Source organism: Heterodontus francisci, unplaced genomic scaffold (assembly GCF_036365525.1).
Source record: "Heterodontus francisci isolate sHetFra1 unplaced genomic scaffold, sHetFra1.hap1 HAP1_SCAFFOLD_176, whole genome shotgun sequence".
NCBI lineage: Eukaryota > Metazoa > Chordata > Chondrichthyes > Heterodontiformes > Heterodontidae > Heterodontus > Heterodontus francisci.
In genome coordinates, this window is record NW_027141945.1 from 3719126 (window position 1) to 3729639 (window position 10514).

Sequence of the window (10514 nt, forward strand, 5' to 3'; positions counted from 1 at the left end):
CTCTGTAATCTCCTCCAGCTCCAGAACCCATCGAGACATCTGTGCTCCTCTAATTCTGGCCTCTTTTACATCCGTTATTTTAATCACTGCACCACTGGCGACCGTGCCTTCAGCTGCCGGGGCCCAAGCTGCAGTATCCTCCCTACACATCTCCGCCTCTGCACCTCTCCATCTCACTTTCCTCCTTTAAGACATTCCTTGAAACCTTCCTCTTTGGCTAAGCTGTTGGTCCTTTGACCTAATATCTCCTGTTGTATCTCAGTTCGCACTTTGCTTCATGATGCTCCTGTGAAGCACCTTGGGATTTTTTATAACATTAAAGGCAATATCTAAATATAAATTGTTGTTGTTGTTGTTGTTTGCCAGACATCAATAGTCTTTAGCATATCCAGGTTGCTAACCATTTACTATCCAATGTTTTTACAAGCAACAAGTATTTTTCTCTTGGGTTGTCACGTCTACAAATGTCCCCAGTCGTGACACTAGTCTGACTGGTCAGTAATTACAGCATTTATCGCATATCTCCTTTTTTAAACAGGATGTAAGATTTACAATCCTCCAATCCTCTGTCATCACACCCATATCCAAGGAGGATTGGAAGATTCTGGACAGTGCCTCTGCTATTTCCACTATTCCTTCCCTCAGAAACCCCTATACATCCATTCAGACTGGGTAAGAGTTCCAGTTTACTGTGGTTCAAAAAGGTGTTGGATAGAAAGGTGTTATTTGAAACTATTTGTTCAGTGACTGTAATTAATGTCAGTCTCCATGGACCCTGATTGTGTCACAGGAGGGTTTCCCTCTTCTATTAATATGGGACTCCTTTCGATGTGTTATCCCATACTGTCAGCGGGAGCATCACGCCCGGCACTCACAGGGATCAGCGGCTCCAGAGAGAGGGAGAGGATAGATCAGAATCTGAGAACAACGGGTCAGAGCCTGAGAACAATGGGTCAGAATCTGAGAACAATGGGTCAGAATCTGAGAACAATGGGTCAGAATCTGAGAACAATGGGTCAGAATCTGAGAACAATGGGTCAGAATCTGAGAACAATGGGTCAGAATCTGAGAACAATAGATTGGAATGTTACAACAATGAGCAAGAGTTTATCCTCAGAACTTCACGATCTTTCTACACATTATGATCGGTTCTCGTTAAACTTTCGCATCGACCTCGCACTTCGGATTGCTCAATACATTTATTATCCCATCCTCGGTCTTGTTGGTGTCCCTGGTTAGTATCTGTTTCCAGGTATTTATTCCTTATACCATGTTTAACTGTATTATATTCCTGTAATTTACTCTACCCTCCTTGCTGCTGTTGTTAATCCCGGTGAATATCTCCAGTAATTACCTTGATTAACCATGTTTAACTGCATTACTGCTCCTGTAATTTTCTCTGCCCTCCTTGCTGCTGTTGTTATTTCTGCTGAATCTCTATCTCCAGAAATCAGCTGTATAAACCACTGCTAACGGTATTTCAGTTCTTGTAATTTACTCTCTCCTCTTTGCTGCTGATACTGTCTCTATTTCCAGCTAGGAGATCTGTAAACCCTGTTTACTGAAATACTGTTCTGGAACGTAAATTGTGGGAAGAGAGAAGACAGTGTCATTGGTCCATTGGTCTCCATCACAAACTCCATCCCCTATCTGTGAACCACATACCCGATCCTGAGGCTGAACCAGACAGTTTACAACCTCTGTGTTCTATTTTTACCTTACTTGAGTTCATCTCCAAATTCTCTCCATCACCAACCCTGTCTACTACCACCTGAGTAATATCACCCGTCTCCACTTCTGCCTCAGCCCATCTGCTGCATAAACCCTCATATGTGCCTTTGTTAAATCCACACTTGACTATTCCGAATCTATCCTGGTCACCCTCCCAGTTATAAACCTCCATAAACCACAGCCCATCCAGAACTCTGATGCCTGTATCTTAACTCACACCAAATCCCGATCACCCATCACCCCTGTGCTCAATGATCTACAATGGCTCTCGGTTTGGCAGCACCTTAATTTTAATATTCTCATTCTTGAGTCTGTATCCCTCCATGGCCTCAAAACTCCATTTGTCCCATTCTCTTGTGCATTTCCCATATTTCTGCAAATAATATGCCTTCAATCTTTTCTCAATTCTCTTTTTAAAGTGAATTTCTTTCTCTCTGTATCTGTTCCCAGCCACGATTTTCAACTCTACAGACCCACTGGTGCTGAGGGCGCAGAAGATGGGACCCATAAAATGATGCGAACCACACAGCCGGCCACTTTTAGTGTGGTCAGCACAGTGTCCCATGGTGGGCAGTACACTCGTGTGGTCAGCACAGTGCCCAATGGTGGACAATGCTCTAGTATGGTCAGCAAAATGCCCCACGCTGGACAGAACTCCAAAATGGTCAGCACAGTGCCCCATGCTGGACAGGGCTCTAGTATGGTCAGCACAATGCCCCATGCTGGACAGGGCTCTAGTATGGTCAGCACAATGCCCCATGCTGGACAGGGCTCTAGTATGGTCAGCACAATGCCCCAAGCTGGACAGGGCTCTAGTATGGTCAGCACAATGCCCCATGCTGGACAATGCTCTAGTATGGTCAGCACAATGCCCCATGCTGGACAGGGCTCTAGAATTATCAGCACAATGCCCGATGCTGGACAGGGCTCTTGTATGGTCAGCACAATGCCCCATGCGGGACAGAGCTCTAGTATGGTCAGCACAGTGCCCCATGCTGGACAGGGCTCCAGTATGGTCAGCACAATGCCCCATGCTGGACAGAGCTCTAGTATGGTCAGCACAATGCCCCATGCTGGACAGAGCTCTAGTATGGTCAGCACAATGCCCCATGCTGGACAGAACTCTAATATGGTCAGCACAATGCCCCATGCTGGACAGAGCTCTAGTATGGTCAGCACAATGCCCCATGCTGGACAATGCTCCATTATGGTCAGCACAATGCCCCATGCTGGACAGGGCTCTAGTGTGGTCAGCACAGGGCCCCATGCTGGACAGGGCTCTAGTATGGTCAGCACAGTGCCCCATGCTGGACAGAGCTCCAGTATTATCAGCACAATGCCCCATGCTGGACAGGGCTCTAGTGTGGTCAGCACAATGCCCCATGCTGGACAGAGCTCTAGTTTGGTCAGCACAATGCCCCATGCTGGACAGAGCTCTAGTATTATCAGCACAATGCCCCATGCTGCACAGGGCTCTAGTATGGTCAGCACAATGCCCCATGCTTCACAGGGCTCTAGTATGGTCAGCACAATGCCCCATGCTGGACAATGCTCCAGTATGGTCAGCACAATGCCCCATGCTGGACAGGGCTCTAGTGTGGTCAGCACAATGCCCCATGCTGGACAGAGCTCTAGTATTATCAGCACAGTGCCCCATGCTGGACAGGGCTCTAGTATTATCAGCACAATGCCCCATGCTGGAGAGGGCTCTAGTATGGTCAGCACAATGCCCCATGCTGGACAGAGCTCTAGTATTATCAGCACAATGCCCCATGCTGGACAGAGCTCCAGTATGGTCAGCACAATGCCCCATGCTGGAAAGAGCTCTAGTATGGTCAGCACAATGCCCCAAGCTGGACAAAACTCTAATATGGTCAGCACAATGCCCCATGCTGGACAGAGCTCTAGTATGGTCAGCACAATGCCCCATGCTGGACAGGGCTCCAGTATGGTCAGCACAATGCTCCATGCTGGACAGGGCTCTAGTGTGGTCAGCACAGTGCCCCATGCTGGACAGAGCTCTAGTATGGTCAGCACAATGCCCCATGCTGGACAGAGCTCTAGTATGGTCAGCACAATGCCCCATGCTGGACAGAGCTCTAGTATGGTCAGCACAATGCCCCATGCTGGACAATGCTCCAGTATGGTCAGCACAATGCCCCATGCTGGACAGGGCTCTAGTGTGGTCAGCACAGTGCCCCATGCTGGACAGGGCTCTAGTATGGTCAGCACAGTGCCCCATGCTGGACAGAGCTCTAGTATGGTCAGCACAATGCCCCATGCTGGACAGGGCTCTAGTATGGTCAGCACAATGCCCCATGCTGGACAGAGCTCTAGTATGGTCAGCACAATGCCCCATGCTGGACAGGGCTCTAGTGTGGTCAGCACAGTGCCCCATGCTGGACAGAGCTCTAGTATGGTCAGCACAATGCCCCATGCTGGTCAGGGCTCTAGTGTGGTCAGCACAATGCCCCATGCTGGACAGAGCTCTAGTATTGTCAGCACAATGCCCCATGCTGGACAGAGCTCTAGTATGGTCAGCACAATGCCCCATGCTGGACAGGGCTCTAGTATGGTCAGCACAATGCCCCATGCTGGACAGAGCTCTAGTATGGTCAGCACAATGCCCCATGCTGGACAGGGCTCTAGTGTGGTCAGCACAGTGCCCCATGCTGGACAGGGCTCTAGTATGGTCAGCACAGTGCCCCATGCTGGACAGAGCTCTAGTATGGTCAGCACAATGCCCCATGCTGGACAGAGCTATAGTATGGTCAGCACAGTGCCCCATGCTGGACAGTGCTCTAGTATGGTCAGCACAATGCCCCATGCTGGACAATGCTCCAGTATGGTCAGCACAATGCCCCATGCTGGACAGGGCTCTAGTGTGGTCAGCACAGTGCCCCATGCTGGACAGGGCTCTAGTATGGTCAGCACAATGCCCCATGCTGGACAGGGCTCTAGTATTATCAGCACAATGCCCCATGCTGGACAGAGCTCTAGTGTGGTCAGCACAATGCCCCATGCTGGACAGAGCTCTAGTATGGTCAGCACAATGCCCCATGCTAGACAGGGCTCTAGTATGGTCAGCACAATGCCCCATGCTGGACAGGGCTCTACTATGGTCAGCACAGTGCCCCATGCTGGACAGGGCTCTAGTATGGTCAGCACAGTGCCCCATGCTGGACAGAGCTCTAGTATGGTCAGCACAATGCCCCATGCTGGACAGAGCTCTAGTATGGTCAGCACAATGCCCCATGCTGGACAGAGCTCTAGTATGGTCAGCACAATGCCCCATGCTGGACAGAGCTCTAGTATGGTCAGCACAATGCCCCATGCTGGACAGAGCTCTAGTATGGTCAGCACAGTGCCCAATGCTGGACAGAGCTCTAGTATTATCAGCACAATGCCCCATGCTAGACAGGGCTCTAGTATGGTCAGCACAATGCCCCATGCTGGACAGAGCTCTAGTATTATCAGCACAATGCCCCATGCTGGACAGAGCTCTAGTATGGTCAGCACAGTGCCCCATGCTGGACAGGGCTCTAGTATGGTCAGCACAATGCCCCATGCTGGACAGAGCTCTAGTATGGTCAGCACAGTGCCCCATGCTGGACAGGGCTCTAGTATGGTCAGCACAGTGCCCCATGCTGGACAGGGCTCTAGACTGGTCAGCATAGTGCCCCATGCTGGACAGGGCTCTAGTATGGTCAGCACAATGCCCCATGCTGGACAGAGCTCTAGTATGGTCAGCACAATGCCCCATGCTGGACAGGGCTCTAGTATTGTCAGCACAGTGCCCCATGCTGGACAGGGCTCTAGTATGGTCAGCACAATGCCCCATGCTGGACAGAGCTCTAGTATGGTCAGCACAATGCCCCATGCTGGACAGAGCTCTAGTATGGTCAGCACAATGCCCCATGCTGGACTGGGCTCTAGTATAGTCAGCACAATGCCCCATGCTGCACAGGGCTCTAGTATGGTCAGCACAATGCCCCATGCTGGACAGAGCTCTAGTATGGTCAGCACAGTGCCCCATGCTGGACAGAGCTCTAGTATGGTCAGCACAATGCCCCATGCTGGACAGGGCTCTAGTATAGTCAGCACAATGCCCCATGCTGCACAGGGCTCTAGTATGGTCAGCACAATGCCCCATGTTGGACAGAGCTCTAGTATTATCAGCACAATGCCCCATGCTGGACAGGGCTCTAGTGTGGTCAGCACAGTGCCTCATGCTGGACAGGGCTCTAGTGTGGTCAGCACAATGCCCCATGCTGGACAGGGCTCTAGTATGGTCAGCACAGTGCCCCATGCTGGACAGAGCTCTAGTATAGTCAGCACAATGCCCCATGCTGCACAGGGCTCTAGTATGGTCAGCACAATGCCCCATGCTGGACAGAGCTCTAGTATGGTCAGCACAGTGCCCCATGCTGGACAGAGCTCTAGTATGGTCAGCACAATGCCCCATGCTGGACAGGGCTCTTGTATGGTCAGCACAATGCCCCATGCTGGACAGGACTCTAGTATAGTCAGCACAATGCCCCATGCTGGACAGGGCTCCAGTATGGTCAGCACAGTGCCCCATGCTGGACAGAGCTCTAGTAGGGTCAGCACAATGCCCCATGCTGGACACGGCTCGAGTATGGTCAGCACAGTGCCCCATGCTGGACAGAGCTCTAGTATGGTCAGCACAATGCCCCATGCTGGACAGGGCTCTAGTATGGTCAGCACAATGCCCCATGCTGGACAGGGCTCTAGTGTGGTCAGCACAATGCCCCATGCTGCACAGGGCTCTAGTATGGTCAGCACAATGCCCCATGCTGGACAGAGCTCTAGTATGGTCAGCACAGTGCCCCATGCTGGACAGGGCTGCAGTGTGGTCATCACAATGCCCCATGCTGGACAGGGCTCTAGAGTGGTCAGCACAGTGCCCCATGCTGGACAGGGCTCTAGTATGGTCAGCACAATGCCCCATGCTGGACAGGGCTCTCGTATGGTCAGCACAATGCCCCATGCTGGACAGGGCTCTAGTATGGTCAGCACAATGCCCCATGCTGGACAGGGCTCTAGTATTATCAGCACAATGCCCCATGCTGGACAGGGCTCTAGTATGGTCAGCACAATGCCCCATGCTGGACATTGCTCTAGTATTATCAGCACAATGCCCCATGCTGGACAGGGCTCTAGTATGGTCAGCACAATGCCCCATGCTGCACAGGGCTCCAGCATGGTCAGCACAATGCCCCATGCTGGACAGGGCCCGAGTATGGTCAGCACAATGCCCCATGCAGGACAGGGCTCCAGCATGGTTAGCACAATGTCCCATGCTGGACAGGGCCCGAGTATGGTCAGCACAATGCCCCATGCTGGACAGAGCTCTAGTATGGTCAGCACAATGCCCCATGCTGGACAGAGCTCTAGTATGGTCAGCACAATGCCCCATGCTGGACAGAGCTCTAGTATGATCAGCACAATGCCCCATGCTGGACAGAGCTCTAGTATGGTCAGCACAATGCCCCATGCTGGACAGGGCTCTAGTGTGGTCAGCACAATGCCCCATGCTGGACAGGGCACTAGTGTGGTCAGCACAGTGCCCCATGCTGGACAGGGCTCTTGTATGGTCAGCACAATGCCCCATGCTGGACAGGGCTCTAGTATGGTCAGCAAAGTGCCACATGCTGGACAGGGCTCTAGTATGGTCAGCACAATGCCCCATACTGGACAGGGCTGTTGTATGGTCAGCACAATGCCCCATGCTGGACAGGGCTCTAGTGTGGTCAGCACAGTGCCTCCTGCTGGTCAGGGCTCTAGTATGGTCAGCACAATGCCCCATGCTGGACAGGGCTCTAGTATGGTCAGCACAGTGCCCCATGCTGGACAGAGCTCTAGTATGGTCAGCACAATGCCCCATGCTAGACAGGGCTCTAGTCTGGTCAGCACAATGCCCCATGCTGGACAGGGCTCTACTATGGTCAGCACAGTGCCCCATGCTGGACAGGGCTCTAGTATGGTCAGCACAGTGCCCCATGCTGGACAGAGCTCTAGTATGGTCAGCACAATGCCCCATGCTGGACAGAGCTCTAGTATGGTCAGCACAATGCCCCATGCTGGACAGAGCTCTAGTATGGTCAGCACAATGCCCCATGCTGGACAGAGCTCTAGTATGGTCAGCACAATGCCCCATGCTGGACAGAGCTCTAGTATGGTCAGCACAGTGCCCCATGCTGGACAGAGCTCTAGTATTATCAGCACAATGCCCCATGCTAGACAGGGCTCCAGTATGGTCAGCACAATGCCCCATGCTGGACAGAGCTCTAGTATTATCAGCACAATGCCCCATGCTGGACAGAGCTCTAGTATGGTCAGCACAGTGCCCCATGCTGGACAGGGCTCTAGTATGGTCAGCACAATGCCCCATGCTGCACAGGGCTCTAGTATGGTCAGCACAATGCCCCATGTTGGACAGAGCTCTAGTATTATCAGCACAATGCCCCATGCTGGACAGGGCTCTAGTGTGGTCAGCACAGTGCCTCATGCTGGACAGGGCTCTAGTGTGGTCAGCACAATGCCCCATGCTGGACAGGGCTCTAGTATGGTCAGCACAGTGCCCCATGCTGGACAGAGCTCTAGTATAGTCAGCACAATGCCCCATGCTGCACAGGGCTCTAGTATGGTCAGCACAATGCCCCATGCTGGACAGAGCTCTAGTATGGTCAGCACAGTGCCCCATGCTGGACAGAGCTCTAGTATGGTCAGCACAATGCCCCATGCTGGACAGGGCTCTTGTATGGTCAGCACAATGCCCCATGCTGGACAGGACTCTAGTATAGTCAGCACAATGCCCCATGCTGGACAGGGCTCCAGTATGGTCAGCACAGTGCCCCATGCTGGACAGAGCTCTAGTAGGGTCAGCACAATGCCCCATGCTGGACACGGCTCGAGTATGGTCAGCACAGTGCCCCATGCTGGACAGAGCTCTAGTATGGTCAGCACAATGCCCCATGCTGGACAGGGCTCTAGTATGGTCAGCACAATGCCCCATGCTGGACAGGGCTCTAGTGTGGTCAGCACAATGCCCCATGCTGCACAGGGCTCTAGTATGGTCAGCACAATGCCCCATGCTGGACAGAGCTCTAGTATGGTCAGCACAGTGCCCCATGCTGGACAGGGCTGCAGTGTGGTCATCACAATGCCCCATGCTGGACAGGGCTCTAGAGTGGTCAGCACAGTGCCCCATGCTGGACAGGGCTCTAGTATGGTCAGCACAATGCCCCATGCTGGACAGGGCTCTCGTATGGTCAGCACAATGCCCCATGCTGGACAGGGCTATAGTATGGTCAGCACAATGCCCCATGCTGGACAGGGCTCTAGTATTATCAGCACAATGCCCCATGCTGGACAGGGCTCTAGTATGGTCAGCACAATGCCCCATGCTGGACATTGCTCTAGTATGGTCAGCACAATGCCCCATGCTGGACAGGGCTCTAGTATGGTCAGCGCAATGCCCCATGCTGGACAGGGCTCCAGCATGGTTAGCACAATGCCCCATGCTGGACAGGGCCCGAGTATGGTCAGCACAATGCCCCATGCTGGACAGGGCTCCAGCATGGTTAGCACAATGTCCCATGCTGGACAGGGCCCGAGTATGGTCAGCACAATGCCCCATGCTGGACAGAGCTCTAGTATGGTCAGCACAATGCCCCATGCTGGACAGAGCTCTAGTATGGTCAGCACAATGCCCCATGCTGGACAGAGCTCTAGTATGATCAGCACAATGCCCCATGCTGGACAGAGCTCTAGTATGGTCAGCACAATGCCCCATGCTGGACAGGGCTCTAGTGTGGTCAGCACAATGCCCCATGCTGGACAGGGCACTAGTGTGGTCAGCACAGTGCCCCATGCTGGACAGGGCTCTTGTATGGTCAGCACAATGCCCCATGCTGGACAGGGCTCTAGTATGGTCAGCAAAGTGCCACATGCTGGACAGGGCTCTAGTATGGTCAGCACAATGCCCCATACTGGACAGGGCTCTGGTATGGTCAGCACAATGCCCCATGCTGGACAGGGCTCTAGTGTGGTCAGCACAGTGCCTCCTGCTGGTCAGGGCTCTAGTATGGTCAGCACAATGCCCCATGCTGGACAGGGCTCTAGTATGGTCAGCACAGTGCCCCATGCTGGACAGGGCTCTAGTGTGGTCAGCACAATGCCCCATGCTGGACAGGGCTCTAGTGTGGTCAGCACAGTGCCTCATGCTGGACAGGGCTCTAGTGTGGTCAGCACAATGCCCCATGCTGGACAGGGCTCTAGTATGGTCAGCACAGTGCCCCATGCTGGACAGAGCTCTAGTATAGTCAGCACAATGCCCCATGCTGCACAGGGCTCTAGTATGGTCAGCACAATGCCCCATGCTGGACAGAGCTCTAGTATGGTCAGCACAGTGCCCCATGCTGGACAGAGCTCTAGTATGGTCAGCACAATGCCCCATGCTGGACAGGGCTCTTGTATGGTCAGCACAATGCCCCATGCTCGACAGGACTCTAGTATAGTCAGCACAATGCCCCATGCTGGACAGGGCTCCAGTATGGTCAGCACAGTGCCCCATGCTGGACAGAGCTCTAGTATGGTCAGCACAATGCCCCATGCTGGACACGGCTCTAGTATGGTCAGCACAGTGCCCCATGCTGGACAGAGCTCTAGTATGGTCAGCACAATGCCCCATGCTGGACAGGGCTCTAGTATGGTCAGCACAATGCCCCATGCAGGACAGGGCTCTAGTGTGGTCAGCA